Here is a 25,335-nt window from a genome sequence, read left to right as displayed (position 1 = left end):
TATGCCTTTAGCTCCAATCAGCATGATGTACATTATGACATTTATTGTAAACGAATATAGTACATATTTGATACATGTTATTGTGGTGTGTTTCTGTGAAATACGCTTAAACTGGACACATATGAAACTCGTGTTAGTTTAGAATCTTCATAGCCATTGGATAGATCTGGGGAGATTTATCCTGTCAAGGCTGACACTGATGTACTACCAAGTTGGTTCGGGTGGCTTGTCTCAACTGCTAGGGTGAGACTTAAGGTACATGCAGTGTGAGTTTTCTTGAAACCCTAAAGCAAACCAAAATTTCAGCATTGCCCTGGACCTTGGAGATAGATGGGCAAAACTGGAATGTTACACCTAACCCCTAGACTCGATTATGATAATATGTATTGGATTGGGCTGTCTTTGATATGCAAATTAGTGAGATCCTTAAAGGGGGTCAAAACCTAGGTATGTTGGGAAAATTTGAGAATTCATCTGAGTGGGTGATCATAGTGACAGGATCAGCCCCTTTGTCGGACAAAGTGATTGATTGGGAAAATGCACTCTCTCTAATGAAAACCTAAACTGTCGGCAGTGGATTTCAAATGTGTATGAAATTTGGTTTTGAAAAATATATTTATATAGGGATATACTTATATATATTATGGTTTCAAAATGTTTGTAAAAGGTTTTAATTCCTGGGATCCATGTGAGTAGAGAGTGCACCACTGTACCTTGCAACCAAGAGAGAGGTCCTCTCTTGTCGGGCAGTGTTTGATCATTAAGGGCTGAGTGGTTAAGTGTAAGACCATTGAGAGTTATACCTGATGGGCAAATCTTGCATCTGCCCACTGTCTTTGGGACTTCATAAGATGGCTAGACCCAATGACCATTTAGTGTAAATGTTGGGCCCATTAAGAGCCCATAGTGATGGACTCAGGTGTTCACTGTATTCAACAGCGAATTCAGCCAAGCCTTCTAATAGAGGGTAGGATCAACCCATTTGGCTGATGTGTATATCAATGTTAGAGTCCCACACCATACAAAGAGAGCCAAGTTAGTCAGTATTAAAAGGAAGTGAGCCTAAAATCTTAATGGGCCTAAAGCCCATTTCAAACTAGGTTAATTGGATTAATTAAATAGGGGCGGATCTGGGTTTGGATCAGCAGATAAGGATAAGAAGATAACTCTTATCCACTTAAAGAGTCCAGATCCAAATAAATATTTGGATCAAGGAACTCCTAATTGATTAGGAATAAGTTGATCTTGAACTACAGATAAGATAAGGGATTATCCTTATCACTTAAAGAGTTTAAATCCAAATAAAGATTTGGATCAAGAGACTCCTAATCAGATTAGGAGGATTCTCTCTTTAAGGCTATAAATAGAGAGCAGGGTGGATCTGAAAAAGGCACACAGACATTACAGAAGACAACTCAGTTTTACTGATTTTGCCTTCAGTTCTTTTTTTCCTTGCTCTTGCCCCCCTACCTTGTTCGATCTCCAATTCTTGGATATGATCAAGATTTGATCTTGATATTGTTTTTACTAAAAGAAACAATTTTGAAGCTGTGCTCACTACCTCATTCGATTCTTGCTAAAGAATCACAAGTTCTTGGTGAAGAACTACCTGTTGATCCTACCTCATCCTAAGCTGTGTCATCATCAGTAGAGGGAGGATTTGGTACACTCTTTGGGCATGAACACCTATGTTGGGAGGAGATTTTTGTGTGGATTCCATATCAGGTATATCCCTCCATAATCTTGGTTTTATATTTGGTCCGGTTTGGTTACAAGAACGAACCTTGAAAATGCAATTTTCTAAATTGGGAATAGGATTATCATATGGGGGTAAAGAAATTTTTGAAATTTCACCCAACCTTCCCGTAGAGTTCGGCCATCCACGTGATAGATCTCTCATCCCTCCGGTGGTGTCAAATCTAGGTTAAAGTCTTGAACCAATTTAGATCAGATCTGAACTTGAGAAAATGGGCAGAAAGCATTCTACCCGATTTGTGCAATTAGCGTTTTTTCTGGGAATTGGTTCCCAGATTTTGGGCGGATGATCTGGAAAATAAATCTTTATTATTCTGCCATATTTATAGAATTGTTCTATGAATGTTTCTTGAATATTTGGGCTGCACATGTGATGGAGATCGAATCTTTTTGGTGCCAAGATTGGCGCAACCTGCTATTTCTTTTCTATTCAATTTGGTCTATAAATATATATTTTTTTAAACAAATTGTATAGGAATTCAATGTGATGTAATAATTGAAAAAATTAGGTTTTTCTATTTTATTTCCATCTGAAGATTGTTGGAGTGTGCAATAGAGGAGAAGAAGATTTCATAGAAAGAACTACGATCTGTGATTTTGCAGATATCGATTCTGCAATCTGCAATTTTGTAGATATCGATTCTGCAATCTGCGATTAACTGTTCTTTGTAGGTTTGCAGGATGTCCAAGAAAATCACAGTGCAGCCCTCTGCTTCCATTTTCTTGATAATTTGATTATCTTTAATTAATTTATTTTTTATATCATTATTCTTGAATTAAATATTGAACTGGACACCAAAACTTGGGCCGATTTGTACCAGATTTGGTCCAAACTGGTTGGACCAAATTGTTGGATCAATGGGGTTGGTTTTTTCTGACCCTAATTTGATTTAGGCCAGAGGGTTGAGGGCCCACTTCAAGTTTTAATTTGGCCCACCCCTATAAAACCTAGTTTTAATGTGATAAAATTGAATCAACCCTAATTTAGCTACATGGGCCGAATTGCTTTTTGTAGTACAACCCATGTACCTAGATAATGTTATATGACAACACTATGGGCTCTGTTGAGCTAATACTGATTTAATCTAATTAATTAAGGGTATTACAGATATTTTAATTGATCAGATCAATTTGTTTCATGCATGTGATGTATGGATGTGTGATGTGCTACGTAGATGGGCCATAAGTACTTGGCCCATGATTAATTCGATAGTGGCTCTTTCACACACCATGGATGAATGCACATCATTGCCATGGTGTCCATAAGATCATTGGATGATCTCCCTATTTGATGGGCCTCACATCAGCTTCCTCCCAAGAGGAACCGTGCGGAACCCTAGCCGTTTAGGGCTCATTTAAATCTAGCTTTGAGAAAGCGAGTGGGAGCCACTTTGGTTCATATTATGAACTATAAGTGCATGTGATAGGGAGATTCATATGATGAACTCTCTAAAGGCCTTCCATCATTAGCATGAAGATGGGTCATTCAGTAATGAGGAGATGCACCATAAAATTGGTCTATCCGTTTGCTACTGGATCTGTTGAATTATTTTATATGATGATAGGGGTGTCATAGACCGATGTGGGATGGGCCTATCCTAAAATGAAGACTCTCTCATGGTACCATGGCATTCACGAATATGATGGTTAAGCACTTTCTGGACAAAAAGGTTTAACCTAAAATGGCAATGGACCTTGTTTGACAGAGGCCAAAGGGAAAGCTCATGAGATGAGTGAATGTGATCCTTTACAGAAGGTGGTGGGGTTATGCAGCTGAAACTATTGGACGATAATAAGCTTAAGGGCCCAAATTATGCTAACTGATATCATAACCTTGTGTTGGTTCTGACATTTGAGAAATTGGACAAAGTTGCTAAGAACCCTACTCTGGATCGTCTGAGTGATAGGGCTTCTGAGGCCCGCATGAGGGAATATTAAGAATGGGAAGAGAAAAACTCTCTTGCCCAGTACTACATCATAGCCTCCTTAGACAATTAGATACACCAATAATTCGATCAGGTCGAAGTGTCCAAGGATATCTTGGTTAGTCTAAGGACCATGTATGAAGAGCAGAATCGTTCGACTCATCAGAAGGTCCTAAAGCAGTTTATGACCACACAAATGTCCAAGAACCAGCTAGTTCATGACCATTGTCTTAAGATGATGGGATACATCAATGAACTAAAGGCTCTTGGATCTAGGCTAGATCATGTCACCAAAGTTTATGCCATCTTGAACTCTTTACCTCCTTCCTTCAATCAGTTCATAATGAATTACAATATGGGCAAGCTAAATGTTAGCATTCAGGAACTCAACAATATATTGTAGAGAGCCAAAGAACTGATAAAGAAGGATGAGCCCATAGCCATGCTTGTTGAAGGTGGCAAATCGGGCAAGAAGAAGAGGAAGGCAAAGAAGAAACCTCAGAAGAAAACTAGCAAGCCTAAAAAGCAGAAGAAGGACAAGGCATCAAATGCCTATCACTTCTGCAAGCAAACCGACCACTAGAAGAGGAACTGTCCTCAGTACAGACCAAGAAACAAGGTAATTTTGAATCCTTTGTCATAGAGACTAATATGTTGGTCACTTCTACTTTTTGGTGTATTGGCTCCGGGGCTTCTACTCATGCATGTAATACATTCCAAGGGTTCAGGACAAGTAGAAGACTAAGTGACGGAGAAGTGATTCTTTACTTGGGGACTTCTGCAAGTGTTGCAGCTACAACTATAGGAACTATAGAATTGTATTTCAGAGAAGGAATTATTACATTAAAAGATTGTCTTTATGTACCCAATTTGAGAAAAAGTTTGATTTTTATTTCAAAATTGTATGCGAATGGTTATTCTGTTCTTTTTAGTAATGTGGTTACTATCAAAAGGAATAACAAATTCCTCGCATATAGAGAACTTGAGAATGGTCTCTATGTTCTCCATCCTTCTATGGAAACAAATATAACCAAAACTACGTTGGATAATAACTCCAAGAAAAGAACCTGTAATATAGTTAATCCCACCTACCTATGGCATTACCAACTTGGCCATATCGATATTGACCGAATCACAAGACTGGTAAAGGATGGTCCTTTGGATTTTCTAACTGTAGAAGATCTTCCAACCTGTGAACCTTGCCTTCAGGGTAAGATGATGAAATGGCCATTTAACGGTAAGCCTAAAAGATCAACAGGCATGCTTGACCTTTACATACTGATGTATGTGGTCCCATGAATGTTAGGACGCGTAACCAGCACATTTATTTCATAACATTTACCGATGATCACTCTTGGTATGGTTACATGTACCTTATGAAACACAAGTTTGAATCCTTTGAAAAGTTCAAAGAGTTCAGGCAAGAGGTCGAGAAACAGTTGGGGAGACACATTAAGGTCATTCGATCAGATCGATGAGGCGAATATCTCTCTAACGAATTCAGGAACTACTTAAAGGAGAAAGGGATAGTGTCACAACTAGCTCCTCCTGCTACACCACAGTTAAATGGTGTATCAGAAAGGAGGAACTGGACTTTATTGGATATGGTCCGATCACTTCTCATATGCTCAGAATTACCCACTTCCTTTTGGGGTTACGCATTAGAGACTGTGATATATATGCTGAACCGGGTTTTAACGAAATCCATTCCAAAGACTCCTTATGAGCTTTGAACCGGTAAGAAACCAAGTGTAAGACACTTGAAGATTTGGGGTTGTCCAGCACATGTTAAAAGAACAAGTGTTGACAAATTGGAATCTAAGACCAGTCGTTGCCTATTTGTAGGTTACCCAAAAGGCTCTGTAGAGTATTTATTCTATGACCCAAGAGAGCAGAAGGTGTTCTGTAGTCAAAATGCCCATTTCTTGGAGGAAGATTACATCATAAACAATCATCATCAAGAAGTTATTCTTGATGAGGAGAGCTCAGGGGTAGTGGGAGATGTCCTACAAGCTCCAGTTAGTCAGGCATCCAGGCCTCCAGTTCATTGCAGTTATGACCACGAAATTTACTTGGTGGAAGCCATGACTAGTGAGGAGGATCCCATGACTTATATGGAAGCTATGTTGGACATAGATTCCTTGAAATGGGTAGAAGCTATGAGAGCTGAGATGAACTCAATGGAGACCAATGGAGTCTGGACTCTAGTAAATCCACCCCTGGGTAAAAGCAATTGGTTGCAAATGGATTAATAAGAGGAAGAAGGGCCACGATGGTAAGGTTGAGACCTACAAGGCTTGTCTTGTGGCAAAATGGTGCACTCAGAAAGAAGGAATCGATTATGAGGAAACCTTTTCGCCTATGGCTATGCTTAAATCCATTAGGATCCTACTAGTTGTAGCAGCATACCATGACTACGAGATTTGGAAAATGGATGTCAAAATCGCTTCCTGAATGAAGATCTTACTGAAGATATCTATATGCAGCAACCGTAAGGTTTCATAGCTGCAGGTCAAGAACACATGGTATGTAAACTCAACCAATCCATATATGGACTTAAGCAAGCTTCTAGGATATGAAACATTCGGTTTGACTCTACTATCAAACATTGTGACTTTGAGCAGAATCCAGATGAGCCTTGTGTTTATAGGAAGACCAGTGGGGATAATGTTACATTCTTGGTTCTGTATGTAGATGACATTCTATTCATTGGGAATGATGTAGGAATGTTGACTATGGTGAAAGTATGGCTTTCGCAGCAATTCTCCATGAAAGATCTTGGAGATGACTCTTATATCTTGGGACTTCGACTCTATAGAGATAGATCGAAAAGGATAATAAGATTATTCCAATCTACTTACATTGACAAAATAGTCAAGAGATATAGTATGGAGAACTCCAAAAAATGAAATGTTCCTTTCAGGCATGGAGTCACTCTCTCCAAGGATATGTCTCTCAAGACACCTGAGGAGATTAAGGGCATGAAGGAAGTTCCCTATACCTCTGTTGTAGGGAGCATCATGTATCCCATGCTGTGCACTTGGCCAAACATTGCTCGAGCCATGAGTATGGTAAGTAGATACCAGTCTAACCCTGGACAAGAGCATTGGACTGCTGTAAAAAAACATATTGAAATACCTTCGAAGGACAAAAGAGTTTTGTCTGGTATTCGATGGTAGTTCATTGCAGATCCTTGGGTATACCGATGTCGATTTCCAATCAGACCCAGATGATAGAAAGCCTACATCTGGATACATCTTTACGATGGGGTCATGTGCAGTTAGCTGGAAAAGCAACAAACAAATGTCCACTGCAGATTCCACAACCGAGGCCGAGTACATTGCCGTAAGTAAAGCTGCCAAAGAAGCCATATGGATGAAGAAGTTCATTCAGGAATTAGGAGTAGTTCCTTCCAGCACATCACCCAATCCACTGTTGTGTGACAACACTGTAGTCATTTCTCAGGCTAAGGAGCCACGAGTCCACTCGAAGTCAAAGCACATCGAGAGAAAATACCATATACTACAGGAGATAGTCAGAAGAAGGGACGTCCTAATTCAGAAGATAGCTTTAGCAAAAAATGTAGCAGACCCATTGACTAAGCCACTAAGACTGAAAGTGCTTGAGAAACGCGAGGAAAGTATGGGACTCTAGATTGTAGACAATTGGACCTAAGTGCAAGTTTGAGCTATTAGATAGAGTATGCCCTTAGCTCCAATAAGCATGATGTACATTATGACATTTATTGTAAATGAATAAAGAAAATATTTTATTCAAGTTATTGTGGTGTGTTTCTGTGTAATACCCTTAAACTAGACACATAAGAGACTCGTGTTAGTTTAAAATCTTCACAGCCATTGGATAGATCTAAGGAGATTTATCTTGTCAAGGCTAACACTAATGTATTGCCAAATTGGTTGGGGTGGCATGTCTCAACTACAAGGGTGAGACCTGAGGTACTTGTAGTGTGGGTTTTCTTGAAACCCTAAACCGGACCAAAATTCCAGTATTGCTCTGGACCTTGGAGATAGATGGGCAAAACTGAAAGTTACACCTGACCCCTAGACTCAATTATGATACTGCACTAGGTGTCGGATTGGGCTGTCTTTGATATGCCAATTAGTGAGATCCTTAGTGGGGGTCAAAACCTGAGTATGTTGGGATAGACTGAGAATTCATCTGAGTGGGTGATCATAGTGACAGGATCAGCCCCTTTGTCGGACAAAGTGAATGATCAAGAAAATGCACTCTCTCTGATGGAAACCTAAACTACCGGCAATGATTTTCAAATGTGTTTGAAATTTAGTTTTGCAAAATATATTTATATAGAGATATACTTATATATGTTATGGTTTCAAAATGTTTGCAAAATATTTTAATTCCTGGGATCCATGTGAGTAGAGAGTGCAACATTGTACCTTGTAGCTGAAGGAGAGGTCCTCTCTTGTTGGGTAGTGTTTGATCATTAAGGGCTGAGAGGTTAAGTGTAAGACCATTGAGGGTTATACCTGATGGGTTAATCTTGCATCTACCCGCAGTCCTTGGGCCTTCATAAGATGGCAGGACCCAAGGACCATTTAGTGTAAATGTTGGGCCCATTAAGAGCCCATAGTGATGCACTCAAGGGTTCACTGTATTCAAAAGTGAATTTGGCTAGGCCTTGTAATAGAGGCTAGGCTGAACCTATGTGGCTGATGTGTAGATCAATGATAGGGTCCCACGCCATACAAAGAGAAACAAGCTAGTCAGCATTAAAATGAAGTGAGCCTGAAAGCTTAATGGGCCTAAAGTCCATTTCGAACTAGGTTAATTGGGTTAATTAAATAGGGGCAGATCTAGGTTTGAATCAGTAGATAAGGATAAGAGGATAACTCTTATCCACTTAAAGAGTCTAGATCCAAATAAATATTTGGATTAGGAATCTCCTAATTTGAATAGGAATAAGCTGATCTTGAACTGCAGATAACATAAGGGATTATCCTTATCACTTAAAGAGTTTAGATCCAAATAAAGATTTGGATCAAGAGAATCCTAATCAGATTAGGAGGATTGTCTCTTTAAGGCTATAAATAGAGAGTAGGGTGGATATGAAAAATATACAAAGACATTACAGAAGACAACTTAGTTTGACTGATTTTGCCTTCAATTCTTTTTTTCCCTGCTCTTGCTGCCCTACCCTGTTCAATCTACAATTCTTGGATCTGATCAAGATTTGATCTTGATATTGTTTCTTGCTAGAAGAAACAATTTTGAAGCTGTGCTCACTACCCCATTTGATTCTTGTTGAAGAATCACAAGTTCTTGGTGAAGAACTTCCTACTGATCCTACCTCATCCTAAGTTGTGTCATCTTCAGTGGAGGGAGGATTTGGTACACTCTTTGGGCATAAATACCTACATTGGTCCGGTTTGGTTACAAGAACAAACCTTGAAAATGTAGTTTTCTAAATTGGGAATAGGATTCCTAGATGGGGGTAAAGAAATTTTTGAAATTTCGCCCAACCTTCCTATAGTGTTCGGCCATCCATATGATGGATCTTCCATCATTTCAAGGAGTGTCAAATTCTAGTGGAAGGGGCCTATCCTAAAATTGAAAACTCTTTCACAATATCTTGAGGTTTTCAATATGACGGGTTAGCACTTGCTGATTAGAAAGGTTTAACCTAAAATGGCTATGAACCTTGTCTAATGGAGGTCAAAAGGGAAGCCCATGAGACATGGGTAGATTCATGATCCTTTACATAGAGTTATGGTGTTATGCTAATGAAATAGTTGGCCCCATGCACCTATGTGATTTCCCTCATTTCCAGAGACATGAATAATGTCTCCATCCCTAAGATAGAGGAAATCTTAGAGATGAATAAATGTGTCATTCGCTAAACTGCTAAATGATAACAAACTCAAGGGACCCAACTCCACTGACTAGACCCACAACCTTAACCTAGTGCTCACATCTGAAAAACTGAACAAAATTGTCAATGATAAGGCACTGGAACGTCCCAGTGAAAGAGCTTCTGAGGCAAGAAATAAGGAATATCATGAATTGAAAGAGAAGAACTCTCTTTCCCATTGTTCCATCATTGCCTCAATGGATAATTCTATCCAAAGACAATTTGATAAAATAACTACTTGCAAACATATTTTGGATAGCTTGGGAGCCATGTATGAGGAGCAAAATCATTCTACACAACAAAAGGTCATAAAATTGTTGATGACACTTGGATGTCCGAGAACCAGCCAATTCATAACCATGTCTTGAATATGATAGGGTTCATAAATGAACTGGAGGCTCTTGGCTCCAAATTAGATGATGATACAAAAACTCATGTCATCTTAAACTCTCTGTCCACATCTGTCAATCAATTTGTCCTCAACTACAACATGAACAAGTTAAAAGCTAGCTTATAATAGCTCGGCAATATGTTGTAAAGGATCAAGGAACTGATTAAAAAGGACAATCCAGTATCCATGCTTATTGGAGGAGGTAAATCTTGCAAGAAGAAACAAAAGGGCAGGAAAAGGCCTTAGAAGAATGGTGGCAAAATAAAGAAGCTGAAGAGAAACAAATCATCACATGAGTATCACTCCTCAATATCTAGAATCCCTCAAGAAGAAAGACGGTATTTTTGACACTCAGGTCATAGAGACCAACATGTTGGTCACTTTTGCCTCCTAGTATATTAACTTTGGGGTTCAAGGAAAGTAGGCAATGCATGTAACACTTTGCAGGGGTTCAGGGAAAGTAGAAGGTTGAGTGATGATGAGATCGTGCTCTACATGAGTACATCTACAACTGTTGCATCTGCTGCTATAGGATTAGTAGATTTAGTTTTTAGAGAAGGGATGATTATCTTAAAAGATTGTCTTTATGTTTTGTAACTTATGAACATTTTGATTTCATTTTCTAAGCTATGTAAGGATAGTTATTCTATTTTATTCAGAAATAAGATATGGGGATGTTTAACTCAAATCGCCCCCTAAAACATATGTGGGGAAGTACACATTTTATCTTCCCCTGAAACATATAGCTATTAGACAGTGTATGCCCTTAACTCCAATAAGATTAATGTACAAAATCATATATAAGAAAGTGAATAAAGTATAATATTTGTTCATGTTCTTATCGGTATGCTTTTTATGAATTACTCCTTAAATTGGACACTTATGAGACTTGAGTTAACTTAAATTGTTTTTTTTTTTATAATAGAGTTAACTTAGATTATTCTCAGCCATTGGTAGACTTGGGAGTAGGTTGGCAACGAGTCGAGCTTTTCACGAGCTGCTCGAGCTCGACTCATGAAAAGCTCAAATCGGCTTGGTTTTAACCGAGCTCGAGCCCAATTCATTGGCTCGATTATTAAACAAGACAAGCTTGAGCATACTAAAGCTTGGCTCATAAGGCTCGCGAGCCGGCTCAAAATATATATAATAAAAATATTATAATTATTTATTTTTTAAATATCAAATAAAAAATATTTTTATATAGAATTATTTATATTTATAAAATATTTTTTTTCAAAATTGAGCTCGAGCTTATGAATTTTTTACTCGAGCCAAGCTTGAGCTCAAGGTTCTGCCCCAAACCGAGCTCGATTTCAAGCTTGAGCCTTGTAGAATAGTCTCGAGCCTAGTACTATTTGGCTCAGCTCGGCTCGAATCCACCCCTACTTAGGAGTTTATTCTGATAAGGCTGACAATGGTGTGTTGTCGAACTGGTGAAGAAGGTTGACTTAGCTTATAGGGTTAGACCCCAAGAACAACCAATGGGTGTTTAGAAGAAACACTAAACCATGACCAATTTCCAGTCACGCCTTAGACCTTGGAGATAGATGAACAAAATTGCAAAGTTGCACTTAACCCTTGGCTTGATTACGATACTGCACTAGGTATTTGATTGATTATCTTTGATGTGCCAAGACATCTCTCTTTGATCATAATGGGTGATCATAGTGATAGGATCGACCCTTTTGTCAGACAAAGTGAATACAAACTTTACAATCTGTGAGCGTCGAAAAACCGGCTCACTTGCCACTTGGGTTAGAAATGGAATCGTCACCCATCAGATTAGGAAATTGTGGTGATGAGACCTTCGAGAATGGCATTAAAACCATTTTCGTTCAATAGTGACTCCAATAGCCCAAGACACCAGCTAACCAATCTAGATAAGACTTGGATGCGAGAGGGAAGGGGTTAGGCACCCCTCTCCCGGGTTCTATAGGTGGGGCCCACTTGGGATTCCAATGAGTGCAAATGCACTTATACAATAACTCAAATGGATAAGATTATAACAAAACAAAACACACAAGAAACCAAAACATCACAAGAGAATTTACCTAATTATTTTTATTTATTTTATATACATTTACATTTTTTTTAATTTTTTATTTTTTGTGTTCTCATTTTTTATTTATTTAATCAATTATTTTTATTAATTTCTTGTGAAACCCCATTTGATTTTGTCTTTAACTTTTTATGTATTATTATTATTTTGCTTTTTTCTATTTTTTAATTTTAACATTTTCTACTTTTTGCTCTCTTTTTTCTTTATTGTTTGTTGCTTTTTTTTCTTTTTTATTACTTTTCTCTTTCTACAATTGATCACCCTGGAAATCTCCCAAGACTTGTCCAAGTCTACTAAATCAGTCTACCCATTTCACCTTTCCCATTTAATTGTATAATTTATTCTTTTTCCTTTATATTTTATTATATTCTTTAGATTGGGGTAATCAAATCCTCTTGGATAATCATTCTTCCCTCTTAATATCTGGAAATAGATAAATCATTTCGACTTTCATATCCCATTCCCATTGTTCTTTATTTTTTTCTTTCTTTTTTCTTTAGTCTGAGTTCCACTTGATATCAAAATCATGATCTTCTCTTGTGTCGGGTAATGGATCCGTCCATACTCAGACAACAAAACATAAAAAACATATTCAAACGCATTATCCATGATAGGTAGTTAATAACAAAGCAATCGAACATTAACGGATCCGTCCATACTCCCAAGGCTTTTGTTTCATTTATTCATAACAAAAATTGTTTGAAGTTGGTTTTCTTCCAATATATGTAAGAAACTTTCTTTGATAAATTTGGTGGATTTCTAACCAAGTAGCAAATTTCTTTTACAGCAACTTGAGCAATAACCAAATACATATGGAATCTGGTTAAGGTTCTGACTCCAGACGTAACCTGAAAGCTTGGACAAGTGGCTCTTTTGTAGTCCAAGCATTCTATGAGTATTTGCTGCAGTTTTAAGAGTTTCATAGAGATGTAAAAGACTGTAAACAACAAAGTAGAAAAGAAATGAAGGAATGGAAAGATGCATCGTATGGATGCCCGGATAAAGAGGAATAAAATGGGCGAATTTCAAAAAAAAAATTTTCCTTCCTACAACTGGGAATCGCATTCCTTATTTTAGAAAACTAATTTTCCAGGATCAATCTTGAATCAAGAACCGAACCAGATCTAAACAAAATAGTAGGAGAAGGAAATACCTTATACGGAGAATTAGTATCCCCCAATGAAGGTGTTCACACCCAGAAAAGTCACCAAAGACTGCTCCCACTGAAGATGAAACAATGTAGGATGGAGCAGAATCAGCAACGTTCTTCACAAGAACTAGATCCTTCGCAAGAACCCACTGGACGGTAGGTGAGCACAACTTCTTTTCAATTCTTTCACAAAGAACTGAAATCAAGAATGCTTCTTGATGACTCCCACATGAGTGGAGATGAACTGCTAAAGGCGGCGACAACAGGAAGGAGGCGGCAGGGAGAAATTGGCACAGTCTCACTGTATGCTGATTTCTCTCTTATGTGTTGTATTTGTATCTCAGATGAGTGTGTGTTGAGGTTGCCGCCCCTCCTCCTAATCCTATTAGGAGATGTTGATCCCTTTAAGTGATAAGGTAGAGTCCTTACCTAATCTGCAGATCATGATCAGCCCTCCTAATTTGATTAAGAGTTTCCATATTTGAATCATATTCAAATCTGGACTCTTACTGAGTGGATAGGGACTTTCCCTTATCCTTTAAGGCTGGTCCATGTCTCAGATTCGCCCCATTCAAGCCAATCTAATTAGCCGAGCTCATATTGGGCTTTTGGCCCATTAAGTGTATGTACTCACTTAAGCCTTCCAAATTGCTGCCTAGTTGGGCTTTTTCTATATAGCGTGGGACCCAAACGTTGATCTACATATCAGCCACAAGGGTTTGGCCCAGCCTTTGTCAAAAGGCCTAACCGAATTCACCGGAAAGCCTAGTGAACCCCTTGAGCCCATCATATGGACTCTATGGGCCAAACACTTACACTAAGTGGTCCTTGGGTCAAGCCACCTTGTAACACCCAAGGACTGTGGGCAGATGCAAAATTAGCCCATCAGGTTTAACCCTCAAAGGCCTTACACTTAACCTCTCAGCCCATAATGATCAAACACTGCCCGACAAGAGAGGATCTCTCCCCCAACTGCAAAGTACAATGCTGCACTCTCCTCTTACATGGACCCCGGGGATTAAAACCTTTTGCAAACAATTTTGGAAACCTGTAATATATATATTATATCGCATAAATATATTTTGCAAAACAAATTTTCAATGATTGAAATCAACTGCCGGAAGTTTTGGTTTCCATCAAAGAGAGTGCATTTCCCCGATCATTACCTTTGTCCGACAAAGGGGTTGATCCTATCACTATGATCACCCACTCAGATGGGTTCATGAACCATCTCAACACACCCAGGTTTTGACCCCCTCTAAGGGTCTCACTGATTGGCATATCAAAGATAGCCCAATCCGCTACCTAGTGCGGTACCATAATCGAGTCTAGGGCTCAGGTGTAACATTCTAGTTTTGCCTACTAATCGCCAAGGTCCAGGGTAATACTGGATTTCTGGTCCGGTTCAAGGTTTCAAGCTGACCCCACATTGCATGTACCTCGGGTCTCACCCTGGTGGCAGAGACAGGCCACCCCAATTGACTTGGCAGCACATCAGTGTCAGCCTTATCAGGATGGGTCTCCCCAGATCGACCCACTGGTTGTGAACGTTCTAAACCAATACAAGTCTCATAGGTGTCTGGTTTTAAGGGAATTACAAAGAAACACACCACATAACATGAATCAAATATGCACTTTATTCATTTACAATAAATGTCATAAGTACATCAAACTGATTGGAGCTAAGGGCATACAAAACTATCTAACAGCTCCCACTTGCACTTAGGTCCAATTTGGAATAAGCCGGAGTCCCATACTTTCCACGTGTTTCTCAAACACTTTCTGTGTGAGTTTCCTTAGTCAATGGGTCTGCAACATTCTCCGTCGAAGCTACCTTCTGAATCAGGACGTCCCCTCTACCAACAATCTCCCGTAGTACGTGGTACTTCCTCTCGATGTGCTTGGACTTCGAGTGGGCTCATGGCTCCTTAGCATGAGCAATGGCCCCATTGTTGTCGCACAGCAATGGGATGGGTGATGTGCTAGATGGAACTATTCCAAACTCTTGGATGAACTTCTTCATCCACACGGCTTCCTTGGTAGCCTCACTTGAGGCAATGTATTCGGCTTCGGTTGTGGAATCTGTCGTGGACCCCTATTTGCTGCTTTTCCAGCAAACAGTGCATGGTCCTATCGTGAATACGTAAACAAATGTAAACTTTCTATCATCTGGGTCTGACTGGAAGTCAGCATCAGTATACCCTTGGATCTGTACTGATGTACCATCGAATACTAGACAAAACTCTTTTGTCCTTCGAAGGTACTTAAGTATGCATTTCACAGCAGTCCAATGCTCCTGCCCTGGGTTGGCCTGAAATCTGCTTACTACACTCACCGCGTGAGCAATATCGGGGCGAGTGCACAGCATGGCATACATGATGCTCCCCATGGCTGAGGCATAGGGAACATTCTTCATGTCCTCGATCTCCTCAAATGTCTTGGGATGCATCTTCTTGGAGAGAGTAACTCTATGCCTAAAAGGAACGTTTCCCTTCTTGGAGTTCTCCATGTTGTACCTTTTGACGATTTTGTCAATGTAAGCAGATTGGGATAATCCTATTATCTGCTTCGATCTATCTCTATAGAGCCGAATACCTAGTATATAAGATGCTTCTCCAAGATCTTTCATGGATAATTGTTGTGAAACCTATACTTTGACAAAGGTCAACATTCCCACATCATTCCCAATATGTAGGATATCATCCACATATAGAACCAAGAACGTAACCTTATCCCCACTAGACTTCTTGCATTTACAGGGCTCATCCGGGTTCTGCTCAAAATCAAACATTTTGACGGCAAAGTCAAACCGAATGTTCCAACTCCTAGAAGCTTGCTTAAGTCCATATATGGATCTATTAAGTTTACATACCATGTGTTCCTGACTAGCAGCAGTGAAGCCTTGCGGCTGCTGCATGTAGATATCTTTAGTAAGATCTCCATTCAGGAACGCGGTTTTGACATCCATTTGCCAAATCTCATAGTCATGCTATGTTGCTATAACTAGCAGGATCCTAATGGATTTAAGCATGGCCATGGGCGAAAAGGTTTTCTCATAATCGGTGCCCTCTTTCTGAGTATATCCTTTCACCACCAAGCGAGCCTTGTAGGTCTCAACATTGCCATCGGGCCCTTCTTCCTCTTATAGATCCAGTTGCAAACAATTGCTTTTACCCCAGCGGGCAGATCTACTAGAGTTCAGACTCCATTGACATCCATTGAGTCCATCTTAGCTCTCATGGCATCTACCCACTTTTGGAAATCTATGTCCAACATAGCATTCGTGTAAGTCACGGGATCCTCCTCACAAGTTAAGGCTTCCACCAGGTAACTATCCTAGGCATAACCATAATGGACTGGTGGCCTGGATACCCAGGTAGATCTTCTAGATTGGTCACTACCTAGAACATGTGGGACATCTCCCACTATTCCTAAGCTCTCCTCATCAAGAACAACTTCCTGACGATGATTGTTCAGGATGTAATCCTCCTCCAAGAAATGGGCATTCCGACTATAGAACACCTTTTGTTCTCCTGGGTCATAGAATAGATAGCCCATAGAGCTTTTGGGATAGCCTACAAATAGGCAACGGCTGGTTCGGGATTCCAATTTGTCCAGGCTTGTTCTTTTAATGTGTGCCAGACAACCCCAAACCTTCAAGTGTCTGACACTTGGTTTCTTTCCGCTCCAAAGTTCAAATGGAGTGCTCGAAACCAATTTGGTTGGAACCCTATTCAGCACATAAATTGCAGTCTCTAATGCGTATCCCCAAAAGGATGTGGGTAACTCCGAGTGTGCGAGAAGTGACCAGACAATATCAAGTAAGGTCCTATTCCTCCTCTCTGAAACACCGTTAAGTTGTGGTGTAGCAGGAGGAGCTAATTGTGATACTATCCCATTGACCTTTAGGTAGTCCCTAAATTCATCAGAGAGATACTCGCCACCTCGATCGGATTGAAGGGTCTTAATTTCTCTCCCCAACTGTTTCTCGACCTCTTGTCTAAACTCTTTGAACTTTTCAAAGGACTCAGACTTGTGTCTCATTAGGTACACGTAACCATATCGTGAATAATCATCAGTGAAAATGATGAAATATACGTGTTGGTTACGAGTCCTAACATTCAGGGGCCCGCATACATCACTATGTATAAGGTCAAGCGTGCCCGTACATCTTTCAGGCTTGCCACCGAATGGTTGTTTTGTCATCTTACCACGAAGGCAAGGCTCACAGGTGGGAAGATCTTCTACAGTTAGAAAATCCAAAGGACCATCCTTTACCAACCTTGTGATTCGGTCAATACCGATATGGCCAAGACGGTAATGCCACAGGCATGTGGAACTAACGATATCATGAGTTCTCTTGGGAACGCCAACCGACATAGTTTCGGCTATGTTGGTTTCTAGAGAGGGATACAAAACATAGAGACCATTCTCCAGTTCCCTGTATGCGATGAATTTGTTGTGTCTTTTAATAGTAATCGTATTACTAAAGAAAACAGAATATCCATCAGCACACAATTTTGAGACAGAAATCAAATTTCTTCTTAAATTCTATACATAAAGACAATCTTTAAGTACAAGTCATCCTTCTCTAAAAAACAATTCTATGGTTCCGATGGCCGCAACTGCAACATTTGTAGAAGTTCCCAAGAAGAGCGTCACTTCTCCCTCACTCAGTCTTCTGCTTGTTCTGAAACCCTACAATGTGTTACATGCATGAGTCAAAGCCCCGAAGTCAATACACCAGGAAGCAGAAGTAACCAACAAATTGGTTTCTATGACACAGGATTCGGGATTACCTTTCCTGAATTCTAGGTAGCAGGATAGTTCCTTCTCTAGTGGTCGGTCTGGTGACAATGGTGACAGGCATCGGATGCCTTGTTCTTCTTCTGTCTCTTGGATTTGTTGCCCTTTTTCTGGAGCCTCTTCTTAAACCTCCTCTTCTTGCCACGCTTGCCTGTTTCCATAAGCATGGCGACGAGCTTATCCTTACGAATCAGTTCCTCAACTTGTTGCAACATATTGTTGAGCTCTTGTAAGCTGGCATTCATCTTATTCATGTTATAATTCATGACAAACTGATTGTAGGATGGAGGTAAAGAATTCAGAATGGCGTCTACCTTGGTGACGTGGTCCATCCCGGACCCTAGGGCTTCTAGCTCATTTATGTATCCCATCATCCAAAGACAATGGTCATGCACTTGTTGTACCTTGGTCATTTGAGCGGTCATGAACTGCTTCAAGACCTTCTACCGAGTAGAATGATTCTGCTCTTCGTTCATAGTTTTCAGACTGTCCAATATGTCCTTAGCCAGTTCGATCTGATCGAACTGCCTCTGTATTGGATTGTCTAGAGAAGCTATGATATAGCAATGGGCCAGGGAGTTCTTTTTCCTCCCACTCAAGTTAGTACCTTCTACGGGCCACAAAAGCTCGATCACCCGGATGCTCTGGGGCGGGGTTTTTGGCAACTTTATCCAATTTTTCAAAAGTCAATACCAATATGAGGTTATGGTACTAGTAAGTGTAATTAGGGCCTTTAAGTTTGTTGTCATCAAGAAACTTGGTGAATTGTCCATTAACCATTTTCTAGTAAAATAGCAAGACATCAATCCACATCCTAATTTGATTCATGTTATATATATAGATATGGCTTTTAATCTATGTCCCATTTCCATTTGTTCATCACCGGGATTTCCCTCCTATCCCAGTGACGGAAACAGCGACAATTATGTCTCTTGGAAATGTGGAAAACCACATAGGGTGTATGGAGCCAACTCTTTCAGCTGCATAACCCCACCACCTTTCTGTGAAGGATCATATCCACTCATCACATGAGATTTCCCTTTGGCCTCTGTCAAACAAGGTTTATAGTCGTTTACGGGTAAACCTTTCTGTCCAGTGAGTGTTCACCCATCATATTCGACCACGCCAAGGTACCGTGAGAGAGTTCCCATTTTCTGGTGAAGCCCCTCCCACATCGGTCTATGATGTCCCTATCATCATATGAAACAATCCAATAGATCCAGCAACAAATCGGTTGGCCCATTTTCTAGTGCTTCCCCTCATCACTTGAAGGAACCGTCTTCATGCTAATGGATCTCCCTATCAGTGGTTTTCATAAAGCCAGATTTCTGGTGGCCCAACTCGGCTAGGGTTTCCGCACGTGTCTTTTTCAGGGGTGTGGGGCCCACCATGAAGGGAAGGTCATCCAATGACCATAAGGGACACCATGGCAATGATGTGCATTCAGCCATGGTGTGTGCAAGAGCCACTATCGTATCTGCATGGGCCAAGTGCTTATGGGCCATGAACGCAGCACATCACACATCCATACATCACATGCAGGAACCAAAATCACATAAAGAGTAAAAAATATAATAATAAATCAAAAAAATCAAAGAGAAAAAAAAATAAAGGGGAAGTTTTTAAATAGGAAAAAGAAAATAAAAAGAAAAAAATAAATATATAAAAAATGTAAATAAAACAATAAAATGTAAAAAAAACAAATTTCTGAAAAATCCAAAAATAAAGTATATAACTATTGACAATTTAAAAAGTACAAATATATGAAAAATTAAAATCAAAAAATAAAAAAATAAGGAATTAAAAAAACTCAACAAAAATAAAAATACAAACAAAAGGAAAAAAGGAAAAAGAAAAAAAAAAGAAAAAAAGAGAATAATTTTGAGAAAGAAAGAGAAAGAAGGCTTGATTTAAATGCATGAAGCTTTGCAAATTTCTGCAATTTCTGGGTCCCTGAAGATGAACAAAGCTGGTTTCTATTGTTTGCTCATGTTCTGCCTAGGCCGAGTTGAGTTTTGAGATGTTTTCCCTCAAATCTTGAAGGTGAGGGGTTCTAAAGGGCTGCAAGATTTGATACGCCCAATGGCTGTATTCTTGGAAACTTATGAAGTTTGGGTGAGTTAGAACCTCTGAATTTGGACGTTAGCAGCCTATTTGGAGTATACTATGTGCTAGTCCATATCCCTATGATATAACAGGCTCTGATTCTAGGAACTGTTGAAAAGCAGTGTTTTGAGTTATACCAAACGCCTCTTGGGCCAGTGAACTTCGTTAGGGAAGTATTCCAGATGATAGTCTTTCCCCATCTTCAACTGTTCAAATTTCAGGCAGATAAGCAAGTCCCTAGTCTTAACATTCGTGGTGCAAATTTTGACGTTTGGAGTTCAGAGGGAGTTGATAGTTTAGAGGAACAGGACACTACAATGGGGATGACCCAGGTTGAAGCAAATTGTTTAACGACCCAGATTACCCATCCTGATGCCCCTAATCCTTCAAGTGCTTATGTTGAAGTTGGTGCTTCCATGAATCCAAGGAATACTGTGGGCTTAACAAACTTGACGGCCCTACCGCACTTGGTCGAAATGAAGCAATTGATCTACCAAATATCCAAAGCATCTCATTTTCCTCAGAAGAGCAGGTTCCCTGTCCTTTGAGCATATACATTGCAAATTCAGATGTTGTAATTCTTATGAATTCAGAGAATCTAGAAGTTGGAGACCACCCAGAAGAACCCAGCAATAATATGTTAGACAATTTTGTATGCCCTTAGCTTCAATCAAAATTGATGTACTTTATGAGTTTATTGTAAATGAATAAAAGTGCATATTTGATTCATGTTCCTTTGGTATGTTTCTGTGTAATATCCTTAAATTGGACACTTATTGAGACTCGTGTTAGTTTAGAATGTTCACAGCCAGTGGGTCGGTCTGGGGAAACCTATCCTGACAAGACTGACACTGTGGTGCCACCAAGTCGGTTGGGGTGGCTTGTCTCAGCTACCGGGGTGAGACCCTAGGCACATATAGTGTGGGATTAATTGAATCTTTGAACTGAATCAGATTTTCAGTATTGCCCTGGACCTTGGAGATTGATGGGCAAAACTGGAAAGTTACACCCGACCCCTAGACTCGATTATGATACTGCACTAGGTGTTGGATTGGGCTGTCTTTGATGTACCAATCAGTGAGATCCTTAGCGGGGGTCAAAACCTGGGTATGTTGGGACAATCCGAGAATTCATCTGAGTGGGTGATCATAGTGACAGGATCAGCCCATTTGTCGAACAAAGGTAATGATCGGGGATGCGCTCTCACTGTTGGAAACCAAGACTGCCGGCAGCCGATTTCAACCGTTGAGATTTGTTTTGCAAAGTATATTTTATATGAGATATAAAAGTATATATGTTATGGTTTCTAAAATGTTTGCAAAAAGGTTTTAATTCCCGGGATCCATATAAGTGGAGAGTGCAACACTGTTCCTTGCAGCCGAGGGAGAGGTCCTCTCTTGTCAGGTAGTGTAAGATCATTATGGGCTGAGAGGTTAAGTGTAAGACCATTGAGGATAATACCTGATGGACTAATCTTGCATCTACCCACAGTCCCTGGGTGTTACAAGGTGGCTTGGCCCAGGGACCACTTAGGGTAAGTGTTGGGCCCATAGAGCCCATTTGATGGGTTTCAGGGGGTGCACTGTCTTTAACAGTGTATTCGACCAGGCCTTATAACAAAGGCTGGGCCGAACCCATGTGGCTGATGTGTAGATCAATGCTTGGGTCCCACGCCATACAAGGAAGCCCAACTGGGCAGCAGTTAGGAAGGTTAAGTGAGCACATAAGCTTAATGAGCCTAAAGCCCATTTCGAACTGGGCTATTAATTTAGTTAATTAAAGGGGCAAATTCTGAGATGGATTAGCAGTTAGGATAGGGTCTTAATTTTATCCACTCAGAGAGTCCAGATCTGAATGTGATTCAGATCTAGAAATCTCCTAATGAGATTAGGATAAAGCTAATCTAATCTGCAGATAAGATAAGGGTTTATCCTTATCACTAGAAGAGAAGGCTGATCCAAATATGATTTGGATAAGCACCTCCTAATGGGATTACGAGCTGATCTTTTAAGTTAACAAAAGAAGGAGGGGGCGGCAGCCTTGAGAGAGACCAAGAAACACATCAGATCCTCTTTAGTGCTGAAATCAAGAAGAGAGAATTCTGTAGCCTGCGAATACTCTCTTGCCGCCTCCCTGCTCTAGCCGCCCTGTTTGCCAGTTCGATCTCCAGCTGTGGGAGAAGTCAAGATTGGATCTTGACATCAGTTCTTTGAGAAAGGATTGAAAAGGAAGTTGTGCTCACGTTCCATCCTATTGTTTCTTGCGAAGGACAGAGTTCTTGGGGAAGAACACTGTTGATTCTGCTCCATCCTGCACTACGCCATCTTCAGTGGGAGCAGTCTTTGGATCCTTCCTTGGGCGTGAACACCTTTGTTGGGAGATATTACTTCTCCGTATCAGGTATCATTCTCTCTCATTCCTTTTGGTTCAGATCTGGTTCATTTTAAAGTTCAAGATTGATCTTTGAAAATATGATTTTCTAAATAGGGAATGTAATTCCCAGTTGAAGGGAGGGAAAAATTTTTGAAATCCGCCCCCTTATTCCGCAATCTTTGGGCGTCCATGGGATGGATCTCTCAACCCTTCATAATAGTGTTCCTAGTAAGAGTGAAATGACAGATCTTTATGATACAAATGAGCAGATCACAGTCATGTACTTATTCATTCAGATAGTCCGAACAGAAAAGGTCACTTTGGGAAGCCTAATAAAACGAACCATCAGATCTACTTAATACTACAAGTGTTGCATCCTTATCTGCCCAAATTTCTCAACTGGATCAGAAAAATTATGAGTTGGGACCTGTATTGCTGATGCGGAAGGGTCGATGATCTCAGCGCATGGTTCTATTGGAGGAGGTAACTCCATAGGCCAGTATGTGTACAGGGTGATGATGTCCCCTGGCGTGCAGCTTCATCCGATGGCGATGCTCTGAATTCTACTAAAGTCAGTATTGAAGTTTTTTTTGAAGATCTTGCAAACCCCACCGTCGCTGGCCAAAGTGAAGATATTCTTGATGCGACGTTGCTTAGCCATAATACTAATGCAAATCCCAATGAATTTCATGGGCATACTTCGGGGATTACTGACAGAATTGAAGTCCGTTATGAAGCAGCTGATGGCACTGGAGATCATCCTGGCATTGTGCCAACTAGATTTGCTCCTGCATAGTGTAATGATATTGATGACCGAAACTTGGAAACCCCACATCATACGTGTGAAGATGAGACTCCTGTTTCAATAGATGTAGACCTTGATGCCATGGTTGGAGGTGCCGGAGATTCTAGCAAAATGTATCCCTTGATAGCACAAGACAATTTTTCCCAAGATCATTCAGGTGCAGATCTTGTGTTGGCTTTTGCTGATTGCTACTGCCTGGTAGTCTCCAGCTCCACCAACCAAACTTCAATCTTTTCCATCTCAAGGCTATCTATAGTTGCAAAACATCATTTCTCACTCTGGAGGTTTGCCCTTGCAAAACATCACCAGCCCCTGCAGTTTAGCTACTGTCGTTATCATTATTTAATGCAGATATCTGGGTGTTTCTTGTAGAAGAGAGAGTTTTATTTTTGAGGGTGTGGCTTCTGCAAATATTGATCTTGAGAAAAAATGAGGTTCTAAATTTTTAGTGCTTCATAAGTTGTATAGATGTACAGAGTTCTGCACCCATTTTGGCACCAACTGAGTTGATTTAACAATAATGTTTAGTAAGATGTTTGAGATGGTCTCTAGTTTCAACAGCTCAGGAGCCGCTAGCCACTATAAGATCTGGGTCTCACGATCGTCCCATAGTCTTCTTGTGCTTGGTTCATTTATTTCATTCCTTTTAGCAATGGATTACGGATACCTGTATGATGTTTTCCCCAATTTCAGTCAGGCGATTCATGGATCTAAGGTTTCCAAATCCAACAGTTCGACTGAGATCTATAACGTTTTCCATAGCATACAATGTCCTTTTGTAAAACGAAGGGGCAATTGCTTGGCTATTGGAAAGAAAGATGGAGATTATCTCAAGTGGAGGTGGGAGCCCAAGAACTGTGATATCCCAAGGTTAATGTGCATGTGGTTCTGGAGCAACTTCGGGGAAAGCGGATTGTTTTGGTTGGTGATTCCATGAGTAGCGTTTATGAAGTTAATGGGCATAAAATCAGGATGTAGATTATGTGTTTGGAGTATAGGTTCAATTTCTTTAATTCCACTATTGAGTTCTACCGTGCAGAGTGGCTGGGTGCCTAAAAATGCACCAAAGATGGCTAAGTCGGCTGGACAAGTTGGAGGGTGTCAATAAGGAGTGTATTAATTATGCTATTTTAATTTTTAATACAGGACGATGGTGAAGCCCCAAGAAGCTTTTCAGAATACAGGGGCTGTTATTTCCAAGTTGTAAGTGAAGCTCGGAATGTCAACAAATGATGCCTTTAGAATTGCATTGAACACTTGGGCGTCATGGGTTGAGACAATGTTAGTAAAATAATAAAATGAAAAAATAAAAAAATTAATTAATCAAAAAATAAAAAAAAAGGACAAAATACATAAGCTCAGATCAATAAAAGAGTAAAAAAAAAAGAGATAATAGAAAAGTAATAACTTAGTTATGGGACCTTTATAGAGTGATAACATGCAATTAAAAAAAGAAAAAAGTAATTAAAAACATAAAATTTCAAAAATTATTATAATAGAATCAGAATTAAAAAAAAACAACAACAAAAAAAAGGTAAAATGCAAAAATAAACGAAAAATGAAAACTAATTGAAAGTCAAAAATACCAAAATACAAAAAAAAATGAAGAAAGAAAAATACAAAATCCAAAAAAAATGCAAAAAAGAAGAAAAATACAAAATAAAGAAAAAAAAACAAAATACAAAAAATAAAGAGAGAGAGAGAGGGAAAAAATCCAAGATCCAAAGAAAAAGCAAAAAGAAGAGATATCTGAGATTCAAAAAAAAAAAGAAACAAAAAAACTAAAAAAAAGAGAAGAAAGAAAAGAAAAAAAGGGATGAGGATGATCCAAATTTCTTTGATTTTGTTTTGATTAACCAAAATTTTGAGAAATGTAATAAATGTGTTACCAAACAAAAAAAAACAATACATAAAATGATAAAAATCAAATCATCATAAAAAGAAGAAAAAAAGGGAGAAGAAGAAGATGTATGCAAAGGTGAAAAAGAAAAGTAAAGCCAAGAAAAATACAAAAAAGGGGGCAGAGAGAAAAGTAAAAAAACAGACAAAAACAAAAAAAAAAGAGAAAAATAATT

General features: G+C 39.5%; 1 pseudogene; it reads left to right on the top strand.

Annotated features, from left to right (window-relative positions):
• Positions 1-22,644: 22,644 nt before the first annotated feature.
• Positions 22,645-24,554, top strand: LOC148871682 (protein trichome berefringence-like 7 pseudogene; annotated as a pseudogene).
• Positions 24,555-25,335: the final 781 nt, after the last annotated feature.

The sequence above is a fragment of the Nelumbo lutea genome, chromosome 2 (genome assembly GCF_056320005.1).
Source record: "Nelumbo lutea isolate HS-2025 chromosome 2, American lotus-T2T, whole genome shotgun sequence".
NCBI classification, from domain to species: domain Eukaryota; kingdom Viridiplantae; phylum Streptophyta; class Magnoliopsida; order Proteales; family Nelumbonaceae; genus Nelumbo; species Nelumbo lutea.
The sequence above is the reverse complement of the archived record's forward strand: the minus strand, read 5'-3'. Positions and strand labels throughout refer to the sequence as shown.